This window comes from Dermacentor variabilis, chromosome 6 (assembly GCF_050947875.1).
Source record: "Dermacentor variabilis isolate Ectoservices chromosome 6, ASM5094787v1, whole genome shotgun sequence".
In the NCBI taxonomy this organism is placed as follows: Eukaryota; Metazoa; Arthropoda; class Arachnida; order Ixodida; family Ixodidae; genus Dermacentor; species Dermacentor variabilis.
Window position 1 is genome coordinate 159422857 of NC_134573.1, and position 23402 is coordinate 159446258.

Below are 23402 nucleotides of genomic sequence, written 5' to 3' on the forward strand. Positions count from 1 at the left end.
TGGGCCGATGGAAGCAGTGACGTCTAGAACGCTGCCGCGCGAAGTCGTCGACACCACCAACAACATCGCGACTCGAGGCCCTTGTCTCCACAGGGCGCACAGGTGGGGGCATACAACTGACAGCTCACGGCTGGCGAGGGCCCCTTCTTGAGGCGGCTGTCGCACTCGGCAGCGACCGCAACAGCAGAAAGAAAGCAGCAAACAAAATAGGAGTGGGGGATGGGGGATGGGGGGGGGGGGCTGACGGCCTCCGAGCGACGGCTCCGAAAAGCGCCGCACGGCATTCCAAGCGCCTCGCCACCGTCGCCCGGAGAGATAGTCTCGGAGGGCGACCCCCGAGACGACACAACACGGACGGACGCCCACGGGAAAAAGGACTGGTTTCTCTCTGGGTGGCTGAACCTGCAGGAAACGCCGCCGGGCCACTGCGCCCCGCCGAGGAGTCGCCGTTCCTTGGGTCGAAAAGGGGGAATGGGGGGGGGGGGGGGGTTGCACTCAGCCGGCCGGCACGGCGGGCGCCTATAGCAACAAGGAGGAACGCCCACTACACCGCTGGCCCCCTGGTCTCATCGCCGGACCAAGAATGCCACAGCCAACCTCCCTTTTCTTATTCGCCCACCGCGAGGAGGGAGAAACTCAGGCAGACGAGCCCTCCCCCCACCCCCCAGCAACCGACAACATAACAGCTAGCCTGGACTCAGTAGCCTCCTTGTCTGCGTGACGACTTTCTGTTAAAGCGAGTGGAGCGTGGTTCCCCTCGAAGAAAAACAGTGCGGGTGCTTTACGCGCAGCTACGGTGAGCGCAGCGAGGGTGAACGCGACTGAAGTGGCTCCGCAGAAAGTGTGGAAGTGTGGGACCCAACAGAGCTGTTTAAACCCCAACAGCAGTGCTAACGGGAATGAGAAAATTCGACGGGCCAGCAAACAAACAACGCTATCCAAGTGAACCAGGGCGAACGCGCTCGCTGCAGCCAACTAAACAACGAGTAGTAAAAGAGAACGATCTGACAATTTTACTTGGACAATCACAGGAGGTAGGCTATTGGCGATATTCCATAAAAGATTAGTAGTATGCCCGTAGTTGTAAACTATCAGAATGTTTGGCCGTAAGTCTACATACAGCCTGTCATATGCCGTCACAGGCAAAGGGGACAATGCAAACGCCAGCTGCGATACAATGCTCGAAAAAAAGAAGCATAACGGAAAAAAAAAAGGGAATGAGGACGACAAAGGATGCCACGTGAATGATGTCAACGGGACTCATCGGAATGCCTTTCTCTTTAGAACGCGCGCGTCAGACGAAAAGAAAGCAGAAGCGGCCGACACGTTTGCTCTGCAGCTGTGGAGGCATTTATAATTGTTTCAAGATTTTCCTAAGTTCTTCATGCGTTATTTTTATTCCTTTCTTACTGACAATTCTACTAATTTTAGTAGGAACTCCATTTTGCCTAAACCAAATCTTGGCCAACCCCCCAGTGGGTATGCGCCATCATAAAAAGAAAACGAAACTTACGCGCATGGATTTCGAGCAGTTCATTCACATCGACTTTTCTAAGGTTTTGGTGGGCAGCTGAGCCACTTGGTCATCCCTACGTATAACGCCTTCAGACGCATCTAGTTCGCGTTTTAGTTCGAGAGCAAGAAAAGAGCAACGAAAACGCGGGCTCCTCTAAACTACTGTTGAAAAATCTCCATAAGGAGGAGCGGAGAGGCCGTTCTGTTGTACATGAAGTTTCAGGCATCGCAAAGGCGACGAGGTAAAAAGAAAAAAGAAAAAAAAAAGATAGAAAGAATACCTGCCTCTATTTTACCCTGTGAAAGTGGATGTATAGTGAAGCTGGTGCGGACGTTAGAGAATTATCAATGCCCCAAGTATACGTTAGACGACGTTACAGAAGTACCACCCCTACAAGCGACGTACATCATGAGCGCACACGCAAGTGCAGCATATATACTCATTCTGCTAGGCCGTCTGCCAAGCTATATATATATATATATATATATATATATATATATATATATATATATATATATATATATATATATATTCGAGAAAACATACTGTTACGCGGAAACACAAGCTCCTTTTCCAGCTGCCGTTTTTGGGGTGAGCACGCCACGAAAAGTCCCTACCAACCAGAGGCTAACACCTTCGCTCTAAAACTGAGTTCTACATCACTGACTATGAAATAGAGCTATCGCTTCCAACATAGACACTCGGCCCACTTGCGTTCGGCTGTTGCCATACGTGCAGGTGTACTTAACGGACGACCCACCAGACGCGTACTGCCGTTGTTACTTTCGCCTCAGACTTAAATTAATCGCAAATCGTACAACCCAAGCCTCCCGCCTTCAAATGCGCATACCCTGCGCACGTGCTTTAAATCTCTGCATCCTGCCGCGTTCTCCTCGGCCTTCACCGAATAATTTCGGTTACCTCCTTCCGAGACTGCCACACTCGAACGCTCCTCGCATTCCGGCTAGGTTTCTGCGCCCACGCGGTCGGACGCGCCCATGCGTAGCGAAGAGACACGCTTGGTGCTGCGGGAATACGGAGAGTGATGGGCGTGGTCGCACAGCGAAAGTGAAATTCATGTCACCTTCGCGCTCACGGCTGAGGAAGGTCGTGTCGATCCCTCGTGGCAGCGAGTTCCTCGAGCGGCACCCTCAACCCCCCCGTACGTTACACGCACACACACGAGAACGACGGATCGGCAATTTATCCAGTGCAAAACTATACTATCAAAGAGTTTCGGCTGCCCGCGTGGGCACAGATGCGGACACTATATGGTACACACGCTGAGCTGCTGGCACCGCGACTACTGCTCGTGCTTTGCTTTTGGCTTCCCCCTGTCCTTGCATTTTCACGTTTGTACTTGAAAGCTGCCTCGCCTCTGTGGCGTCGCACACGTCTTTCGTGCCGACAGGCCATGTGACATTTGACAACTGGGCTTTTCGAGCGATGCGACAGCAAATGAATGTTACAAATCAGTAAACAATTCCCTGCTTTTTTTTTTCTTTACTTGCCGAGCTCACGGTGCCCCGAATATACAGTGGCCAAGCGTTACCACCGCCAGCGAACTGGACACGCACCTGGGGTATACAAACGATTCGCAACTAACGGAAAATGCAAAACAATTGTGACTGCAGTTTCCGTAAAAAGGCAACTGTTCCGCTTTTAAACAACGATTGCTACACGCGATACTGTATAGGACCAGTCAGCAATCTGAAAACTGACAAGTGTACGGGGAGACACTCGATGCTCGCTCAAGCGCAGGAGGTTCGAAGCTTATATTACCTGCAATTGTTAGCGACTACCTTTACGTAACAAAAAAAAAGGGGGGGGGGGGCAGGCAAGCCCAATGAGAAACGGAAGGAGGTCTTCGGTTTCTCACTGGGTTTGCCTTTTCTTTCTTGGTGGGGGAGGGGGGGGGGGAGTTGCGCGCATAATGGATGATTTGGTCTCAAATTCGCAACGAACACGTGACTAATGCATGCGGGCCTGATTTTCGCAGCCGATCTAGATGATACCGCACGGAAGATCAGGTATAGCTGATGCCTAAGTGAACAATAGCGTTATGTCCGTCACTTTATTCGATGCACCGACGGACCACACACAACGATACCCGTAAGCGTACCACTCTCCCTGTCCTTCCAACGCCTGAATACAGAATTTTCACAGCGCCTCCGTACTGACGACGTGGGATATGCCTAATTAGCTGCTTGCGTATCTATTTCAGTTAATCAGTGATCCGCTGCATAGTACAAGTTACATAAGACGAAAATCTCCTTCAAGATACGGTCAATATCGCAGTTGTAAGACAGCTCGCGCTAAAGCAAGCGACAAAGACAAAGCCGGGGAGCACTCACCCAATTGGCCCGTTTGGAAAATCCTGCGAGGAAACGAGAAAAGAAAAGCGTTAGCCATGAAGAACGGTATATATATATATATATATATATATATATATATATATATATATATATATATATATATATATATATATATATATATATATATGCACATAAATATATGTGCATATATATATAGGCACCAGCAACGTTACAGGACAAAGAAGGTCGGCCTGAAACAGAAGCAGGGCCACACGCGTCAAGACTAAAGATATTAATGCCGTCATCTATATTCTCCTCAGCAGGATTTATTTTCAGTAAGAAAAGATTGACGCTAGTGAATACGAAATGCTTCAGAATTACACCCACGCGGAAATGCCGAACAGATGAGACGGCGATAACATCGACCATGACGAGCATGAGAACCCAGAAAGCAAGGAACAAAACGACAACTTCGAGCACAAGCGGCACAGATGCAGACCAGCGGGTCGCGCAACCATCGCAACGGCAGCAGTAAAAGAGAGGCACGCGAGCGAGCCCGAGGCGCGTCGACGCGGGACATTAGTCGCCGACGCTGTCAGTCAGTCAGCAGGCCGGCGCGCGACACGGCGTTTTGAGGAGACACGCAGCCTGGGTGGCGCACGCTCGAAGGCGGGGAGGGGAGCAGCTCGCGAAGACGACCAGAGAAAAAAAAAAAAAAAAAAGCAAGAGCAGGCAATGGGGAGTCGACCGAGGAGGACTCCTGCAGACAACGAGCGGTAATTTGGCAGAAGAGAGACGCGAATCGGAGGAAGATGGGGGTGGGGGGGGGGGGGGGGCTGCGAGTAGGAATTCCTGAAATATCTGGAGGGTCCCGTTGGGGGAGAGAGGCGTTCCCCGCGCACCGTTAGCGCTGAGCGAGGAACGGCGCGGGGTGAAAAAAAAAAAAAGTACGGCCTCCAGTCGCTTTACGACGACGACGGAGACGAACGCCGAGGAAACAACGAAGGATGGAGCGCAGAACGGTACGGGCGCGCACACACACGTACCCGGTTCACTGCTGCGCGTTATGTACAGGACGACGTGGTCGCCGTCGATCCTGGGTTCTTCAGTTCGCCCAGACGGCGCCAGTAGATACCCGAAACGACGGCTGCCTTCTGCCGCCCGAAAGCGGGCATGTGACAAATCAATGAAAAAAAAAAAAAAGAACGCTACTAAAGAGAAAACGCGCGCTCATGCGGCTTGCGCAGAGCAGAGCGAGAGGCGTGGAAGGACACGTCGCGTGTAGGTGACGACACGCCTTCTCTGAGAAAGTGGCACGTAAGACAGTAGAATGAAGGACAGAGAGAGAACGACAAAGCTGGGAAAACATGTCCACCGCAAACACGCACATTCGCGTAAAAAAGGAAAGGAAAGAAAAGAAAAGAACTGCGCATCGCCAGTCAGCCGATGCGCTCTATTCAGGGACTGTAAATGGTTCATTCGTTCCAGTAGTCTATTCTCTCTCTCTGCCCCTTTTTAAAAAAACGGAATATGCATAGTGCACGACCGATACAAAACGTATACACAAAGCACACCGCAACACTCAAACTAAAGTATCTCATTCAGACCAGCGTCTCTGCGGAAGGCTAAAAAGAAAAAGGAAAAGAAAGAAAACTTTTCGTTGCGCGAGATCCACAGGCAGCGTTAGGCCATTGACAAATGAAGTGTCTTAACTCGAGGGATGAGAATCCTTGATGGAGGCTCATTGCGGATATTAAGGCTGCTCTAATTAGTGTAAATAACCTGCAAGCACTGTCGCGGACTCGCCTACCGCTGGCTTCGAGCGCCCATGGCAGAGCGCGCGCCAGTGGCGCCTCGGTATACACGGCGGGGAGCGGTGCACAGACGCCGAGGCGCCCTACACGGGGCTCGGCGTGCTCGAACACGCGGTGATCGGTCGGCGCTCGACGTGTGTACAGCTACAAGAAAGGAAGCAGTGCGACCGCACAACGCTTGAAGTCACGCGTGGCACACGGAATTATCGAATCGGCCATTCTACTCGACGCGCGTAGCCCTTCAGCAGCGCATCGAAGCAACCGCGCACGGCTGAAAGCCAGCTTTATTCGACGAGCAAGAAAAGAGCCACCGACGGGCTGCCCTAGCGGAGACGTGACGAATGCGTCGGGGAGAAGCGGATGCAGGCAACTCGAGAACAGAGGGCGAGGAGGAAGACGTTGCGGGAAAGCAAGACATGCCAGATAGGTGCGCGAGGAGGAGGAGGAAAAGAAAAAAGAAACAACAGCGCGCTGCAATCCGGATTCTTGCGGACATCACGTCAGGCTGCCCACGGAGACACAAAACACGCGGCAGGAGGACGGCAAGGCGAGCCGCGAACAAGGCGCCAGCAGCGACAAGCGAGGAGCGCATCCGCTTGCCGCGAAGTGCGTATACGTTTGGTCAGCACAACGGGATTCGATGGCCGCGCGGCAAGGCACCCACACGAGAACTCCTTCGTCGATTTCTACGTGTTTTACTATATATGAACGAAATAGAAAGAAAAGGAAGGAGAATAATAAAAAGCTATAGGTGCGCTTTTTCAACGGATCTGCGACGTGCGAGGAGGGGTACAAAATCATTTCTAGCCTATACTTTCTTTCGGTGCGAGGCGAGTGTCTCCCTGGATGACGCCCAGTCACTAAAGCACATGCACAACGCGCAGACATGCTTCACTTCGTGCGCACTCAACGAGAGAACCACTCTGAACGCATTATAACCAGGCGAGTTTGCAAGATTGGAATACCACGTAGATGCTATTCCAATCCTATAAGCCTTTCGGCACCAAACCCGCGCTGTCATCGAGAAGCCCGCCCACCTAGAGAAGACAATGCATAATATCCATTTAAAGGTATCGTTCCACGCTACCGGCGGTAAACATTTGTGAAAGGAGCTGCACTGGGTTATCCCTGGGTTTATCACTGGGTTAATCCCAACGGTTCATTAAACGACCGCTTGGTAGGCTGCCGGATCATCGGTACACAGTTGCTGCTTGTGTTCGGCTGCACGAGCCTGTTCTTGTGCCCGGTCTGCAGCAGCGGCACGGCGAAGAGGAGTTCGTTCCCGGTTTTGCTCGCGGCGTTGAAGATCGAGAGTTGCCTGCTCCTCAGGAGTACGTGTGCGCGAGGCCTACCCATACCCATTTCGGAGCCGGAGAGAGAGATAAAAACATCTTTATTATTAATACTTGAACAGCGAGAGCAATGTGGGAGGAACCCTCAGTCCAGGGTCCCTAAGATGATTCCGGCAGGAGAGAAACTGTTGCTTGCGCGCTCGGCTGCGACGGAGAGAGCAACGACGTCAATACTAGCGCACCTAGCCCGACACCGCCTGGATAGCACAAGGCCTATTCACACCGATCCATGACGTCATGCTACCAAGCTCGACTGCCACAGAATCTAATGGGGATGATCCCAAGTAGGCAACAGTGACTTTGACGTCACTGCTTTCATCACGCCAGCCTAGACAATGGAAATTTCAGGCCAGGTAGCATCACGTCATGAATCGGAGTTAACAGCCCTTGTGGCTGTCTAGATGGTGTTGGCTAACAGCGCGCCTCTTTCTCTCTTCCTTTTTCTTTTTTTGGAGGGGGGGGGTTCACGCGTCCGCATGAGGTTGCGCGCTGAAGGAGTTTTCGGCGTACAGGCGACTGACAGACGGGACGAGGCGGCTGGCCATATACAGCTTCGTTGTAAAAATTCGAGGAAACCTAAGCACTCCTTATGATTTGTGAATGTGAAAGCATTAATGTCCTACTGAACGCCGCTGAGCGGGCATTCGAATTGTGAACTCCTCGCCGGCAAGCGAGCGCGTTGAGACGCTTGGCGCGTTTTGATTTGGCCTTAGCGAGGCGCAGTTGGAACGAAGGAGAGAGCATGCCCGGAAAGAAACGCGCGGATAATGTAGGCTCCCGAGAGCGAGAGCGAGGGTGACGTGGCGTCGCGCCGATGCGCGCTCGCCTCACGCAACACCTGGCGCGCAACGGCGAAGCAGGCGCACCATTTCGCCCGCTTTGCTCCGTGGAGGCACGCTCGTGGCGAGGCGTCGCAGTCAACGGGAATCTACCAACCGCTACGCTGCTACAGACGACAGACGCCAGCTCTTTCGCTCAATGGGCCATTTCAGGCTTTCGCCTTAAAAAAAAAAGTAAAAAGAAAGTATGCCCAAGTCCGGGCCTCTCGCACTTGTGAGCAGCGCGGTGTCGAAAGGACTCGCGGCATCCTCGACAGATGCACAAGCGACACTCGCTATAGCCCTTGCGAAACAGCGGCCGCTTTTGTATCGTGAGGTTCAACAGAAGCGCGTGCTCGCAAAGAGCGCGAAGCACGCGGCCCTGACCGAGTGGTGGACGTTCTTGGAATGGAGGCCGGTGCTGCGAGGCGAGCGAAGCCTGCGCCTGAATCATCGCCCGGAGAGAACGAAGCGATGCGTGTCGCTGACGCACAGGCGGCATGATCGGCTCGCCTCGTGCGAGTCGCCTGATCTGCGTACCGCCGTTTGTATAGTCATTCGCTTGTTTGCGGACGCGCGTAACCCTGGTTGTCGAGTGAGCGTCGATAGCTCATACTTCCACGTACGCGCACGCATTCTTCGTTAACATTAAATGTTTCCGTTTCTCCATGATCCGAAAGAGGTGAGAAAAGACGGCATTTTAATAATATGGACACGATTGCCGGTGTATGTAACACACTGCACGCAGGTCTACCTACGAAGGTGGGAAAGCAACATAAATATGTAAAGTAGAAAAACGAGTGTGGGGAAAACAATACACCGAAGTGAGAATCGCAGCGAGGCAAAACGTGAGATTCACAACGTTCTGACAAGAAATAATTGAGATATTAGCATCGAGGCAGCAAGTAATACTGACGCTTTTCGAGGTCGATAATACACATGAAATACGAGAAGAAGAAAACCAAGCTTTAACACTGCTTAAAAAGTGCCAAGCACGAGAGCCACACCGCTTCTGAGCGTCACATGCAGCAGCACAAAAGACGCTCGTTACAAAACGCTCGTTGTTCGATATTACGCGGCACACACTCCAGCAATACACGCCCCACCGTTTCCAAAACTGCGCGACACACCTTCGGGCGCCAGCACACTGTCGCTTACAAACTTCGTTCGTGCCGTTTCTCTCTCGCCAATTAATCCCACCTCCGCATACGATTAAACCGACTCGCCAAAACTTCGCGAGTTCTAAATGCTCGCTAAGTGTCGACACATCATTTATGCCTGCTCGAAGGGGGAGCAGCGGGTCATTTGCCATCGACCCATTTCCAGCAGACTCTCCCCTCTCGCGCGTATGCGACTGCGAAGGAAGAACGGGTGTTGGTGTGGCACGCACACACTTGCGCGAAGAGGCAGAAGGAAAAAACACGCGCGGCGTATAGGAAAGGTCGCCCCCTTTTTTTCTTACCGTGACAAAAACGGCAGCGACACCCAGAGCAAGGCCACACCAGAAGAAGAAGAAGAAGACGCGAGATCGCCGTTCGATATCGATCGCCCAAAGTACGAAGCGTACAAGAGGGTACGGGAGGGGAGGTGGTGGGTATAGATTCCGGCGCCCGATATCGGCCACGCGGTGTGGCGGGAGCGCGCGTGCGACCGAGCGGCACTTCCAGTCGATCGCGCACCGCTGCGTAGCCGGACGAGCGGCAGCTGAGCGAAGCGGCGCGAATCGCTGCCCCGCCGCGGTCCAGCGGAAAGAAAGGCCGTGGCCGTTGTCTCTCTCTCCTCTCTTCGGGAGAAGCCGGGGCCCAACGAGAATACTACGAAACCAGCCCCCCCGCGCGAACACGCGCGCGGACGGCAGTCGTCATTGCGTGCATCCGGTCCCTCTGCCCAGTCCGCGCGGGGCGTGCATTTGTGTAGGGGGTTTACCCAGACGTCCTGCACCGGCAACAACGGGCGGCCGGTGCCCCGGAGGTCTCGGAGTTCCCTCGGCAACAACAGCACTTTATGAACGAAGACCGAAGAGTTGGCAAACACGACACTTAGAGAGAGAGAGAGAGAGAAAAGGAGAAAGGCAGGGAGGTTACTGAGAAGAGAAAAGTCTGCTTTGCTACCCTACACTGGGGAACGGGTAACGTAGAAAGATAAGAAGTAGAGCGATCGAAATCAAGAAAGAGGCTCATAGAAAGATTGAGATGGCACTGAAGTGAATGCAGCGCAAAACTGCAGAAACCCATAGCTGACCTGACGACAAGTCACCTTGTCGAAACGTTGGCATTAGCGGCATTCCTTGTTCTACCATGCGCTGTTAATCACGAAGCAGAGAGAGAGAGATCGCGATCACCACATATCATCAAAACACAGGACCGCGCGTAACACAATGAACACGTATTCAGGCTACAGCCGTTTTGTGCAGGTCTGTTGTCCGTAAAAACTGTAGCAGCGTTTCCGTCGTCCTTTGTGCGATTGCTCATGAGGTCGACACTAAAATTAGTTTGCCCTTAGAACGGTCCGTGATCAAAGCGATGGTCGGTGTACGCTTGTAGTATGGACTCCGCCGACGCGAAAACACCCTACTTTGTCGGCCTATGCACGAGTGCACTTTGCAAAGTCTTTTAATGACCGGAAAGACGACGTGTGACGAGTGTTTGTGTGACGTGTGGCGAGGAGATCCGTCAACACGTCCCTTCAAATAACTTAAAAAGTAAGTTTTAATATTTTCGAGACTTTTCCCCAATGAACTGCTGCGAGCATAGACACTTCAAATAGTAAGTAGGCTTTCCGTCGAGCCAGGGTAAAGGGAGCCCTCAAAAATCGGTTATCGGTCCCTTGAAGCTCAACCCGGCAAAACATTTTTCTCGAGCGAGATCCAATCGTTTTGTTAAAGTTTTTATTCTCTAACGAATTCTACCACACATTTTCCGTCAAGCACACCGGTATTTCAACAAGTACTGATGCCACTGTCCAGAACACTATGCGCGAATGCAATTCGCAAATCTAGTTCGCCGCTATACCGCAAACCGCGATATCACACTGCCATTCCGCGCATAAGCCTGAAAGGCGACTACCGCGACCCGATTTACCCAATGGACCGAAAAAGGCGACACGGCCGCGCGAGATGAACGCCCACTTCACACCACCTTCCTGCTATATTTTTCAGTACGGGACCTCGTTCGGGGGCACACTAGAAACGGAATAGGCAAAACGCCGCCGCCTAAAGCGACGCGTCGCAGTGACCCGAACAGCGCAGTAAGTACCGCAGACCGGCTCACCGGCAAGGACACTCAGAACTGAGATCGAGGCTTAGGGCAAGGGCAGCATCGCTCAGGAGATGAGCCCGTGCGTACTCCCTCCTCCTCCTCTTCCTCCTCCTCCGTCGTCGTCAGCGCGACGGGCGCAGAGCCGCGGGAGAGACGACCGACCAAGCAGCACACGCTCTCCGAGCACACACGCGGCGTCGTCGGAACACATACGCGACCCTCCCGGAGGATTTGGTCGAACGAGGCCTCTATACACTCGATGATTCCGCTCCGGCTGCCTCCTAGTGCGCGCGTAATCGGATTACCGTTGGTTGCTCATTAGTGTGCTCGGCGAGAACCGTAGTTTGCTCTCTCGACCGCCTCCCCAGCTCTCTCTCTCTCTTCTACGTGCGTGTATATTTGCGAACATGTGATACAATATCGTTTAATCTCCGGATTATCTCCGGCGGAGTTCAGGTTTGCTAGACCGCCGCGCTGACTCACGCGGGACGAGGCGGACGGCCAGTTAGGCGAAAAAAAAAAAAAAAAAAGAACACAGCAAAGCGAGAGCCCACACACCAAATTGGGATCCAAAGTTATAATCTCGTGTCTGCTTCCACAAGCAGAACGCGAATATTCTGTGAAACATACGCAAGAGAACTGGAGGAAAATAAAGAAGGCAAGCGAGGAAGAACTAGACAAGTAAACTAAATCTATCAATACCAAACGATGGCTTGTATAAGCAACACATGCCTATTTTCTTTATTTTTCTTCTGAAACTAAACAATACCGAGAACACTAAGTTCTCTGCGTGGAACTCCAGCTGACATCTGTTATCTGTTTGTTGTCGCTCTCCCGATGTATTCAGAGCTTTGAGCAAGCATACACATGCAGTGTACGTCGCGATGTGCAAAGGGCGCGTCGGAAGCGTTCCCTTGCACTGTGTAGGGGTAGGGATGAAATAAGATGCGTCACGCGCCCCAGTGCCACGGCTAGAGGGACAGGCAACAAGAATTCGACATGATAAAGTCCCGGCTCACTAAAGCAGACGGTGAGCTACCGAAGAGAGAGGCAGAGAGTAAAACGAAGCCGCTAAACTGGCAGTCGAGAACGAAAAGAAAACTGTCGGAAAGTACACCGAATGCGGTTAAACTAAGAGGAGTTGTCCTACGACGCAGGGACCCAGGCAAGCGAGGAGTCGTCATCATCGCTCACTAGCAGCTAGACAGCACAAAGAGAGAGAGAGAGAGAAGCGTTTATTAAAAACCGCGGGGCCAAAAGAGACAGCGTCAGGGAGTAGACGAGGAGTCATGCCGCAGAAAATATGGCCTTCCGTTGCCACAACCATTAGGAGAGAGACCGATAGAGAAAGGAAAAAAAAAAAAAAAAAGCGGGGGTGCGGGAAGGCGGGAAGCGGGCCCGCAGTGGGCGCCGCTTTCATCGCCCGCTGCACACAAGCGTGGACAATCCTCGCGCAGCGGCGCGACTTGGCCGGAGAACGCCATTTTGCGACACGCCCGAACGAACAGGCGCGCGTGCGGGCGAACGGGAAGCGCGATTCGGACGTGGCTTGACGGCGGCGACCGTACGCATACGCAAACCCACAAGCGCTGTGCACGCTCCCTTCTCGACTCCCACACAAGGCCATGATCTATTCGCGCGGGGCCCCTATGTCCCGCTTCTTCTGCTCGGAAGAACTCGGGGGCCCGCTATAGACCATAGCTTTTGCACTTTTCTATACGCTCGCGCGTTTTCGAGACGAAGCGCGCTATAGAATAAATCTGCACGCCACAGCTCCCGCGACTGAACAGTTCGGCGGACGAGAGGAAAAGCGCTTGTTTAAATCTCGTTTCTTGCACCTCGACTGCATGATCTATGCACGGAGTTAAGGCTGCTTTGGTTCCGCAGGCTTAAGAAAGAAGTCGCAAGCACCAGCAAGGACTTTGATGACGCAATGACAGCAGTCTCCAGAGTTGGCATGCGTGTGTCGTCCTACACAAAGCATTCGGTGTCTCGTCCGCGCCTTTACGGAACGTAATGCTATGCGATATAGCTGTCTCGATATCAATGAAACGGGGTCACATGAGAGTACACAGAGAAAAGAAAGAAAGAAATGTTGACGAGCAGACGCGGGCACTAATAGAGGGAAATGGACGACACAAACTTCGTTACATTCTATGCACACTCCTGTACCTGTCTGTACGCCTACTCTATTTAATCAGCAATCCTATATACCAACAAGCTGTGGCTCTAGACACCGAAATTGACATCCAGGAATGTTTGCATCATGCTTAAATACAGCCGAACGCCTTCATAACAATGTACTCGGCGACTCCGAAACAATTCGGTATACAGGTCACTTCGTTGTATAAGCCTTCCGCACACCGCACAGCTCACAATAGAGCTGGGACAGAATTATCCCTTCGTTATCAAGGTCACTTTGTTTTAGAGATGTTCGTTGTAAATGCGTTCGACTGTAACCTGTTCTTCGTCATTCTCTGAAGGATCACAAAATTTAGGCGTGTTCTAAGGTCAAACCTACTCTGACTCACACGCTCGTAGAGTGATCCCAGAGGTCCCGACAGACAAAAATACCACCCTAAACAAGGCGGCGATCAACATTCTCTCTCCCCACAAGAATGAAACCTTTTGCATTCGGCCTCTTCCCAGCTCTGCGGTCGCTTGGCGCGGCACAATGAAGTATAACCTATCTGCGGAGCCCCACACGGACTGCGCTTCTATACGGACGTGACTGCATGGCGCGATCATTCTTCGTAGGCGCAAATACAGCGCCGCCCGTACGCTGCAGCTAACATGATACGCAGGCAGTGCCCGCAAAGCAGTGCGAGAAAAACAACGGTCAAAACGAAACCAGCGCCTCCGCAAGGCGGGAAAAGCGACTTTCCCTTTTAAGCCGGGCTCAATGGCGCGCGGACACTGCGTAGGGGTTTCAGGGCTCCCTCAGCGGGCCGGGCGCAAAAACAAACGGCCCGCATTTTTTTTTTTAAATTTCTTTTCGACGGCAGCGCGCGCTTTCTAAATGGAAACAAATCGTCGGAAGTCTAAACGCCCGCGCGTGCGCGAGCACGGACACTGGCGAGTAGAGGCAACGGCCTGCTTATAATGAGAAAAATAGCCTCCTTCGCTGGCGAAAGCTGTGAAAAAAAGAAAAACGAGAAGAGCGACCGCCTAGCGCGGATAAGGGGCGGGGGTGGGTCCAGTTTATTCCGAAGCGAACGACGAGGGAAAAGGGGTGGCTGGCTGCCGCCGTCTCATTCGCGAGGACGACGATCCCGCGGGCCCCATTTTAAACCCACGGCCCACGACGCCGCTCTAGCTTCTGAAGCAGAGCGCGCGCGCTCCACGCTTGTCTGTCTTCATGGATGGGCCGCCGCCCGACTTGAGAGAAGCAACCGCTTGTTTTTGTAGAATGAGAAGGGGTCAGAGATCGACGACAACACAGGCAGGAGTGTACGCCACGTTTAGACACACGCGGCGTATGTACGGCACCGTGTGCCCCGCACGTGGTCATGTAAGATGGGTGAACACGTGGGAAATCTTGAAAACTGCTCGCATGCGATGTTCGGACAGGACTAGTGACACATGTCGGATCGCAACTGAATCTCGGCGTGTCTAACGCACATAGCTACACATACGCGGTTCGACTCCTTTCAAAAAGAATAGGCTACGAGAGAACCTACTCTAGCAAGAAAACTCGGAACGAGCGTGTCGAGTCGGAAGTCGGGCTTTACGTGCATTTTGCAGAGCCGGTCGATTACCAACCAGCGACAATATAGCTCGCTCCTCGGCGCGAACTAAGGCGCGTGTTGTTGCATAACACTCGAACCGGAATCAGACCGAAGAAATCGAATCCGCGACCTCGTCCTCGAATCATCTGCCGAGCCATCAAAGGTCCGCACCACCCCATTTCGTTCTTCGAAGACTAGCAAACAACGTGGCCTTTCCTTCCCGGCAGCCGCCTTCACGATGAAAGCACGATCGGCCAAGCGCGCGTGTGCGTCTTGGGTTCGCCGATGGCGTGCGCGATCAACGGCTCCCCCCCCCCCCCTCTCTGTTTGGTTTGGAAAGCAGTTACAACGATGCGGCGCACACCGGGTCCACGAGGCGGGCAACGCGAACGCCTCAACAGCGAGAGCGCCCAACGCATTTAACGCGCATTCGCGTCCCATTAGCCCACTTCAACCGAGACACACAAATGCACGCAAAAGGCTGAGAGAAACGAGCAAGGCACGGAGACAAAATCGATGCTTTTCAGGACTAAGCTCTGAATGAACGCCGCGATCAAAAACGTGTTATCGCACATCGCCATGGTGCTAAAAAAGAACAGAGAACAAAGTTACGCACGCGTTTTTCGTCAACAATTTCCTTTTCTCCTTTCTTATCTCTCTCGTGTGTGTGTGTGTGTGTGTGTGTGTGTGTGTGTGTGTGTGTGTGTGTGTGTGTGTGTGTGTGTGTGTGTGTGTGTGTGTGTGTGTGTGTGTGTGTGTGTGTGTGTGTGTGTGTGTGTGTGTGTGTGTGTGTGTGTGTGTGTGTGTGTGTGTGTGTGTGTGTGTGTGTGTGTGTGTGTGTGTGTGTGTGTGTGTGTGTGTGTGTGTGTGTGTGTGTGTGTGTGTGTGTGTGTGTGTGTGTGTGTGTGTGTGTGTGTGTGTGTGTGTGTGTGTGTGTGTGTGTGTGTGTGTGTGTGTGTGTGTGTGTGTGTGTGTGTGTGTGTGTGTGTGTGTGTGTGTGTGTGTGTGTGTGTGTGTGTGTGTGTGTGTGTGTGTGTGTGTGTGTGTGTGTGTGTGTGTGTGTGTGTGTGTGTGTGTGTGTGTGTGTGTGTGTGTGTGTGTGTGTGTGTGTGTGTGTGTGTGTGTGTGTGTGTGTGTGTGTGTGTGTGTGTGTGTGTGTGTGTGTGTGTGTGTGTGTGTGTGTGTGTGTGTGTGTGTGTGTGTGTGTGTGTGTGTGTGTGTGTGTGTGTGTGTCGCGCCCATTTTCGTATGCGCGTGTGGCGCCAGAGCGGAGCGGAAATTTGGCGAAGTTATTAGCGCGCGCTCCAGCAAGCCCCCGGGGCGCGCGCGTATGTACACGACGCGCGCGCGCGATCTGGGCAGCCGCCGCAGCAACAATGGGCCATGAGCGCGCCGGCGGGCGACCCAAATTGCCGCGCCAAACGTGCCGGTCGCAATCTCCGCGAGCAGCTTGGAGCTCCGCTTTTTAGGCGCCACTGCAACTTGCGCCTAGGCTCGGCCTAGCACAATGGAGGCCTTTAGAGCAGTCGCCTGCAAGGAAGCGCACGAATCGATTTTGTCCCCTTTCTTCCAAAATTCGGCGAAAACGGCACGCGAGATCGCGCTTAGACTGCATTGCGCTTCGCTTTGGATGCTGCGTGCTATAGTTTCAGCGGTGCGAGAGGTTAGTTCACATTTGATGCTCGTCCTACAACAACTCCCCTTCTCCCAAACTCCACCCCTTAACCTTGGAGTCCCATGGCTGCACGCATCATACGAATTTATTTCTTTCTTCTTTTTTTTTAAATACCGGCGCGTTTGTCTCCTATCACAAGTGACGCTAAAGAAAACTAATGCAGATTTGTTTCCCGAAGTAGCGTTCGAGATTATGAGATACACGGTCGCGAAGGGCTCCAGATCAATTTGGTAGCACAGTTTTCGTTGCTTTTCATTACCTATTGTCACTAGACACGGGCGTTAGCAGTCCACCAGAATGAAGAGACAGAGAGAGAGGCGGGGTGGGGGGTGGGGGGAAGGCTGCCACGCCTAGGTTCCGAGCCTGCGACGTCCTGCTCAGCACCAGAATGTCAGAGTAATTTAGTCAACACATAGGGTCAGGTGCGATAAGCAGTTCTCAAACAGAGCTAAAGCTTTCTTTCTTTCTTTTTTCGTAACACCGACGTCGTCAAAACGGTGACTTTTCGCTTGTGCCGATGGACTTCGTACGTTACTGCATCGCAGTAGCTTTCAAAATGAACTGCGACGTACGTTTTGGACATACGAAGAACTTGCAAATACGTTAGTTTGTAGTATCGACGTGCTTGAACAAAAGAGGAGGGGGGGGGAAACTGTACGACATTTTAGATTTATTGCGTGTATACACTACATCTAGAGACGTGACCTTTCGTTATAGCGCGCTCCTATAATGCCGCAGACATCTTCGGTTTAAAATGTCAACACGCCGCCTACAACAACAACAAAGAGAACTGGGCAAACGAAAACGGGCAACGGAAGTGAGAAGAACGACCCATACGCCTCGGCTGGCGCTGCCTCATTGTGCACGAAGGCGATGCAGCGCCAGACGCGCGCCCGACAATCCGATTACGACCGGAGAGTGAGAGAGCGACAGAAAGCAGGGACTATGGATGGTGCGTGGGCTCCCTGTTTGTGGACAAAAGCGTCTGCGCAAACGACGTTCGCAGCACCAGATGGCGCCACAGGCGGCCAGTCGTCCAGAAGGCCTGTGCGCCTTCAAGAAGAGACGTAAAGGCCAATGTTCCATGGCGATTACTCGCACACAGCGCAATAAAGGCTGTAGGCCTCAAGAAGTCGGTCGCGCTCCAGGGTGGGGAAACAAACTGAAGCCCAGAGTCCCTTATACGTGTTCCCTTTCGCTCACTGCTTTGTGATTCAGTGAAATGACACGAAAAAGAGAAAGTAATGCGAAAGGCAACTAGGCAGTTACGTAATCATTTCAATAGTTGACTGCAATTCCTACCTGCGGCCGAAACAGCGAACCGGGGTTAGTAAGCTGGAAATGTGTGAAACGAAGGACACTACGCTGCGCAGTTGCATACGCGCGGTGCTGACACGCCACGCGGTTCTTCGCCGTCAATAGTGGAGCATATGTCTACGCTACGTAGGTACCGCGAGCAGCACTTCAAAGCACTCGCGATACAAATACCAATTTTTCGCAACAGCAGCCGATAGCGTAGCAACGGCCTGCTTGAGTATACTATTCATTTGCCAAAGCACAACATCCACGTCACCCGTCGTGCCGATGGATCGCTATCCTCTCATGTCGCTGAACAGTTCAGGCATCCATCAGGGCCACTCTTCCTCCTCCTCCTCTTCCACTATAGAGTCCCTCATAAGCACCCCAGGTGTATCTTCGAGACCGTTAAAACAGCGCCAATCGATCAACCCACACCCGACAAGTGCCCGCTATTATGGACCGTGCGCACACTTGCGTTCCTACATAGCCACTCTGCGCGATCCCACGGCGAGAGCAAACATCGAGCATCGGGAGAAGCTGCGAGGCACAAAGGTCGCCGTGTTCCTTCGCGACGCGAGCAAAGAAGCCGGCGCGCGCACTCGGCCAGCGGGAAGAGAGGCCGCGGGCCGGCCTTGCCCCAGGCGCTGCGCGCGCTGCAACGTGGGAAGCGGCGCGCCGCTAACGAGCGCGCTGCCCTTCGCGGGCAACGTACACGCGCGCTCTCACCGAAGGCAACCGCGTATGCAAATCGGACTCGATCACGACGCCGCATGCCCGCCGGGCACGCGCAAAGTGCCGCAGAGAAGCGAACGCCGCGGTGATTCATGCAAGCGCGCGTTATAAGCGCGAGAGAAAGGCGGCCGCCGCTTTTGATGCTTGGCGTCGACGCCGACGTGACTTCGTCTGCGTTTCAACCCACGGTCTGGGGGAGGGGAAGGACGAGGCCCCGCGTAGGCGGCGGCGAAATGGACGCGGCAAGCGGGAACCGATCCGTCGCGCATGTTTTAGACGTGCGTATTAGCGCGCACCTCGATACGCGACCCGAGTCCTTCTCGTGCGCGCGGCTTGATTGCTTATGCAAACGGTCGGCTAAATGAGGCTGCGTTGCCACACTCCGTCGGCCGCGAGTGTCGCAGTCATGCATTTATGGCGAAACGCTCGCCGCCTCACGCAGGTAATCAGCTTTATTCACCGGCGGCATTAGCATGAAAGAGGGTGGAGACCCAGACATCGCCGCGTTTTGGGCAAAACGTCAGAAGGGATACAAATGGAAATGAGTCACCGTTACCCTACCCGGTTTGTTTTCTAACAATATAGCGGCGTTGTAAATTAATTCGTAAGGCTATCTGCGGAACTGGAAGAGAAAGTTAATACAGCCCTTGGACGTGTGGCAAAGGGATGGTTCAGAGTGAATGCAATAGACTTCCCACAGCGGCACTCCGATGTGAAATGCTCCAAGTTTGTTATTGACTATATAGAAAAACGGGTAGGAAGGCATATAATATATAATATTCCTAAACATTTCTTCGAAGCACTGCGCTACTATCGAAGCTTAGCTTAAGCCAAGTATAGTACGGTTCCGAATAAGCGATAACGTTTTGAAGTAACACTAATGCTCGATATTCACTTATCGACGGCTTGCTCCACGATAAACTTCTTACTAAGCCTAATATAAAAGTTCTCACCGAGACCGAACCTGCCAAAAACGAAACCAGACAGCGATTCGAAGATCAAATCGAATAGAACATCGTTCGATTCGTTATTCGTAACTTTAGAATGTTCGCACACCCCTTGTATTTATTCGCTCAATGTCACGTCCCTGTGCACACTGTGGCAAAACCACATGGCACGGCATACCTCACTGTGCCTAATTTTCCGCCTAATCACGAAAGCTAAGACAACAAACGTATTGTGACGTAGCAGTTAGGGCTGATCTTGTATTCAGCTCTCTCTTTCTCTCTCTCTGGCTACCCTGTCCTGGCGAAAGGATAAAGGGAAGAAAATGAAAGAAGCAACAAAAATAATAATAAAGTGAGAAAAATTCACACAATAACGCGATGAAACGCACCAGAACTTTCAAAGCCCGAGAGACACGGCGAAGGGCCGCAGCAACAGTCCACACCTATGATGCATCCACACAGGTGACGAAGAAAGCCACACATATGATTATGATAATATAGAGGCGTAAGGAAGAAAAGAATAATAAGTGCCCACAACACGAGGATTTCATTCGACCTTTATGCGCTTTCACGATTCTTCGTTGACCCAAGCGCAGCCCCTTATATCTTATCGACCGGAATCGGTCTATCCATAAAGGTAGGTAATAGCGCCAGCCTTGGACTGGTGGCTTCACAGCGCTCCGGCGGGTGTGTGTAGCTGTCTCGTATAATATTCAAGATACGTTGAGAGGATAAGATGGTTCTGACAGTGGCAATCAGGCGTCATTATCCATATTAGAGTCAACGTTGCCTGCAATAAAGCTTAGTTGCAGCCCTATATACATGACCTTTGCCTTAGCCCTCTAGAAACGGCCATTCGGATATGCCATCAGAACAGAACCCGGTCAAAAAAAAGCCGCAACGTTATACTTGCCGAGCCCGCGCGATCGTTTTATAGCTGTCTGTCGATGATTCCTGCATCGATCAACAGCACAAAAAGAGGCGAGGAAAACAAATGAGCCGAAAAAAAAAAAAAAGAAACGGAAGCGAACCGGCCCAGCTGCTGCCACTCACTCACTGACCGCGCACTCTCGTTCAGCGCTTCTATTCGTGGCGGGCGGCAGCAACGTAACGCGTCAACGCCGCGGCCTCGATGGCCTCGACCGCTTCCTGGCCGCCGCAGCCAAAGGGGCTCGCAACGCCCAGAACAAGGGACAGGCCAGCGCACGGCCCTTGTGCGTGGCAAACGAACGCAGAAAGAGAAAAAGAAAGCCACGGACATGAATTTAAAAAAGAATTGGGGGGGGGGGGGGTCGAAGCGCGAGCGCCACTGTTTGCGGTCGGGGCGAAAAACGCCGCGCTCAGCGCCAAGCCAAGCCAGCTGCCCCCCAACAAGGAAGCTGGACCGCGCGCCAAGTAACGAGAGCGATGGATGAATGCATGGAGGTCGCTCGCCCAAAAACCTCGGCCACCGCGCAACACACTGCGCAGTGTTATACGTGAGTACACGCGCACGCTGAGAGAGAGAGATAGGAAGAGAGAGAGCAAGGGAGTGTGGGTGGCGCCGGGTACAATGACACAACGAGGAAGGCAGAGAAAGTGAGGCTTAAAAAAAAAGAAAAGAAAGAGAGACGGACAAACAAAACGCGCGCAATAGAATGGAGACGACAATCAAGGGAAAGCCGGCCAATTCAATTGTGAACGGCAAGCGCTGCGACCGTTCTCGTTTCCCCCTCTATATTGCGTGTTTCTCTACAGTCACAAAGGCCTGCGGTGTAGGGCAGCAGCCCAGTAGAGGTATAAGTGAAACTGTGCCGACACCAACTTTGTGGTCACACTAGCGAGGGAGGCACGATTATGAAAGGATCAGACGAGACCTACTATATAGCGTGTCGATACCAATTCTACCGTATACATACGCATATACACGAAGAATTGGAATGTCAGGAACACAAGGCTATACACATGTACGAGAATGCCTCGAGCAAAGCACACAAATGAAACTTATTTGCTCTCCGCGGGCAGAGACCCGTTAACTTTCTTTTATTAAAAAGAAAAACAATTACGGGAGCATCAATCGTACATTAAATAATACACGCCTTTAACGAATGGTCCGTCTGTTCCGTAAGGCGTAGTAACTCGGTGAAGCTGTAGCATTCTGACTCTGCTCCGTATAATTTATCTCATCTGTCTCGGTAGCGTTAGGCCTACTCCCACTGCGTGTAAACTGTGTGCTCCGCCTCCGAGATCGCGCTCTGTGGTATGTGTGTCCCTGCACTTCATAACGGCTCGACGCCGCAGTTGCTTGCATCTCCTCCTCGAGTAAAGAACGATTCGTCTTTCCTACTGACAGCGTGATTAATAAAAGAGATATGCGGGGAAAAAAACAATGATTTCGCATCAGCAAAGAGTCACCGCAACGCCGACGTCGGCGGAGCGCCGAACAAAAGAAGCGCGGCTTATATGGGGAGGAGCAGGCGCTGAGCGAAAGCAAGTGCCAAAAACTTCAGGCGACGTCACTGACAGCGAAAACCAACGCCAACGGAGTGCTCCATCATCATCGCAGCCGCCCCCCCCCCCCCAACTCTCCGCCCTTCTTCTCTCTCGGTGGCCTTTGAATCACGAGAGCTCCTTCTGGGAAGGCGCAAATTAGGTGAAGTACTACATACATCGCCCGGCGCAAGCGGAATAAAAGGGGAGGATACGGGAATATATATATACATACGTTACATACACGAGGAGGCTCTGGGAGTGCGACGGCAGTGGCCCCAGCGATACCCCATTCGCAGAAGTCAAAGACGGCCCCGGCATCGCTACGCAGAAAATGACGAAAACGGAAGCAAATGATGAGCGCCAAGGGCGCGAGTCACGTGACACGAAGACCCCCCCCCCCCCCACGGACACTTTGTTTCCCCTGCTCCGCCGACCGAATAACGTTAATTCGGGGCTTAATTGCCCTCCAGCTTACAGCCTTTGTACTATAGGTACCGCCTACAATGGGCAACGGCATTTCAGATGCGAGTCAGACCTGACGTGCATAATAACTGCAAGGATTTAAATTATGTATTACATGCCCAAAAACCAACAAATAATCAGGCGTGGCGAGGCGAAACGAAACGATGAGGGGTTACAAAAGCTTACCCTTCTTTAAATCAATGGCTAATATTCAAGTTCTTCAGCGAGTCTATAGGCGAACGGCTGAATGTAGAGCAGAGGGGACAGGCGACCTCCCAAGGCGCCCCGGATGATACGAGCCGTCCCTTCGCAGGAGGTCGCATAACGCAGCTAAATCATGCAGAGTGACCGTGCACGAGTCGAGAGGCGCCCGGCTTCCACGGAGCAAAGTCTGCAGGCAGCAAGTTGAAACAGGCGGGTGCAGAAGGTCGCCCCTTTGATGCGCCGCCATTCAGCTGCAACGGCACTCTCTCCGTCCTTCGGGGGGAAACGTACGTTTCGGATGAAAGCCGCCCGATTCGACGACGCCGGATAACTTCGGCGGCGCCGCTACATTTCGGTGGCACAAACCAATGACGTACAGAAAAGTACACTCTATACAGCGACTGGTATAGCTCGTATAGGACTTCTAGCGAAGTCCGCCTGGCTCCGTGTCGAGGGCACGGAAGCCGCTTTCAAAGGAGACAATCAAGTGGGCGAAATTCATGACGTGGTCTCGTCACGGTCGAGAACACGAGCTACCTCGCCACCGGCCTCCGATATTCTATACCCGTAATCTCTCGAGGACAGCCGCGCTACGGTTGGATGGGAGACCATTCCACTCGCTAGCGCCATGTAATTATGAAATGCACCTGCCCTACTGTCGAATGACACCGATTGCATAAGTCTGCCCCGGCTGTGACTCCTTCGACCATCATGCATCATACGTGCAATTTCTTTCTGTATAACTCGCTCAATTCCAACTGGCAACTTTCGAGTTCTCGTAACTGCTGAAGGGAAGAGGATAAGCGAAAAA

General features: G+C 52.5%; 1 protein-coding gene across 4 annotated transcripts in view; it reads right to left on the minus strand.

The window, feature by feature from the left end:
* PlexA (plexin A) overlaps window positions 1-23402 on the minus strand; it is a 350566-nt gene that overhangs the window by 140195 nt on the left and 186969 nt on the right. For 3 of the 4 annotated variants that reach the window (XM_075696438.1, XM_075696437.1, XM_075696439.1), the window contains one exon: window positions 3871-3893. The exons of the other annotated variant lie outside the window; for it this stretch is intronic. The gene's annotated coding sequence lies outside the window, so the exon portion shown is untranslated. The remainder of the gene's footprint in view (window positions 1-3870; window positions 3894-23402) is intronic. 4 annotated transcript variants of the gene reach the window in all.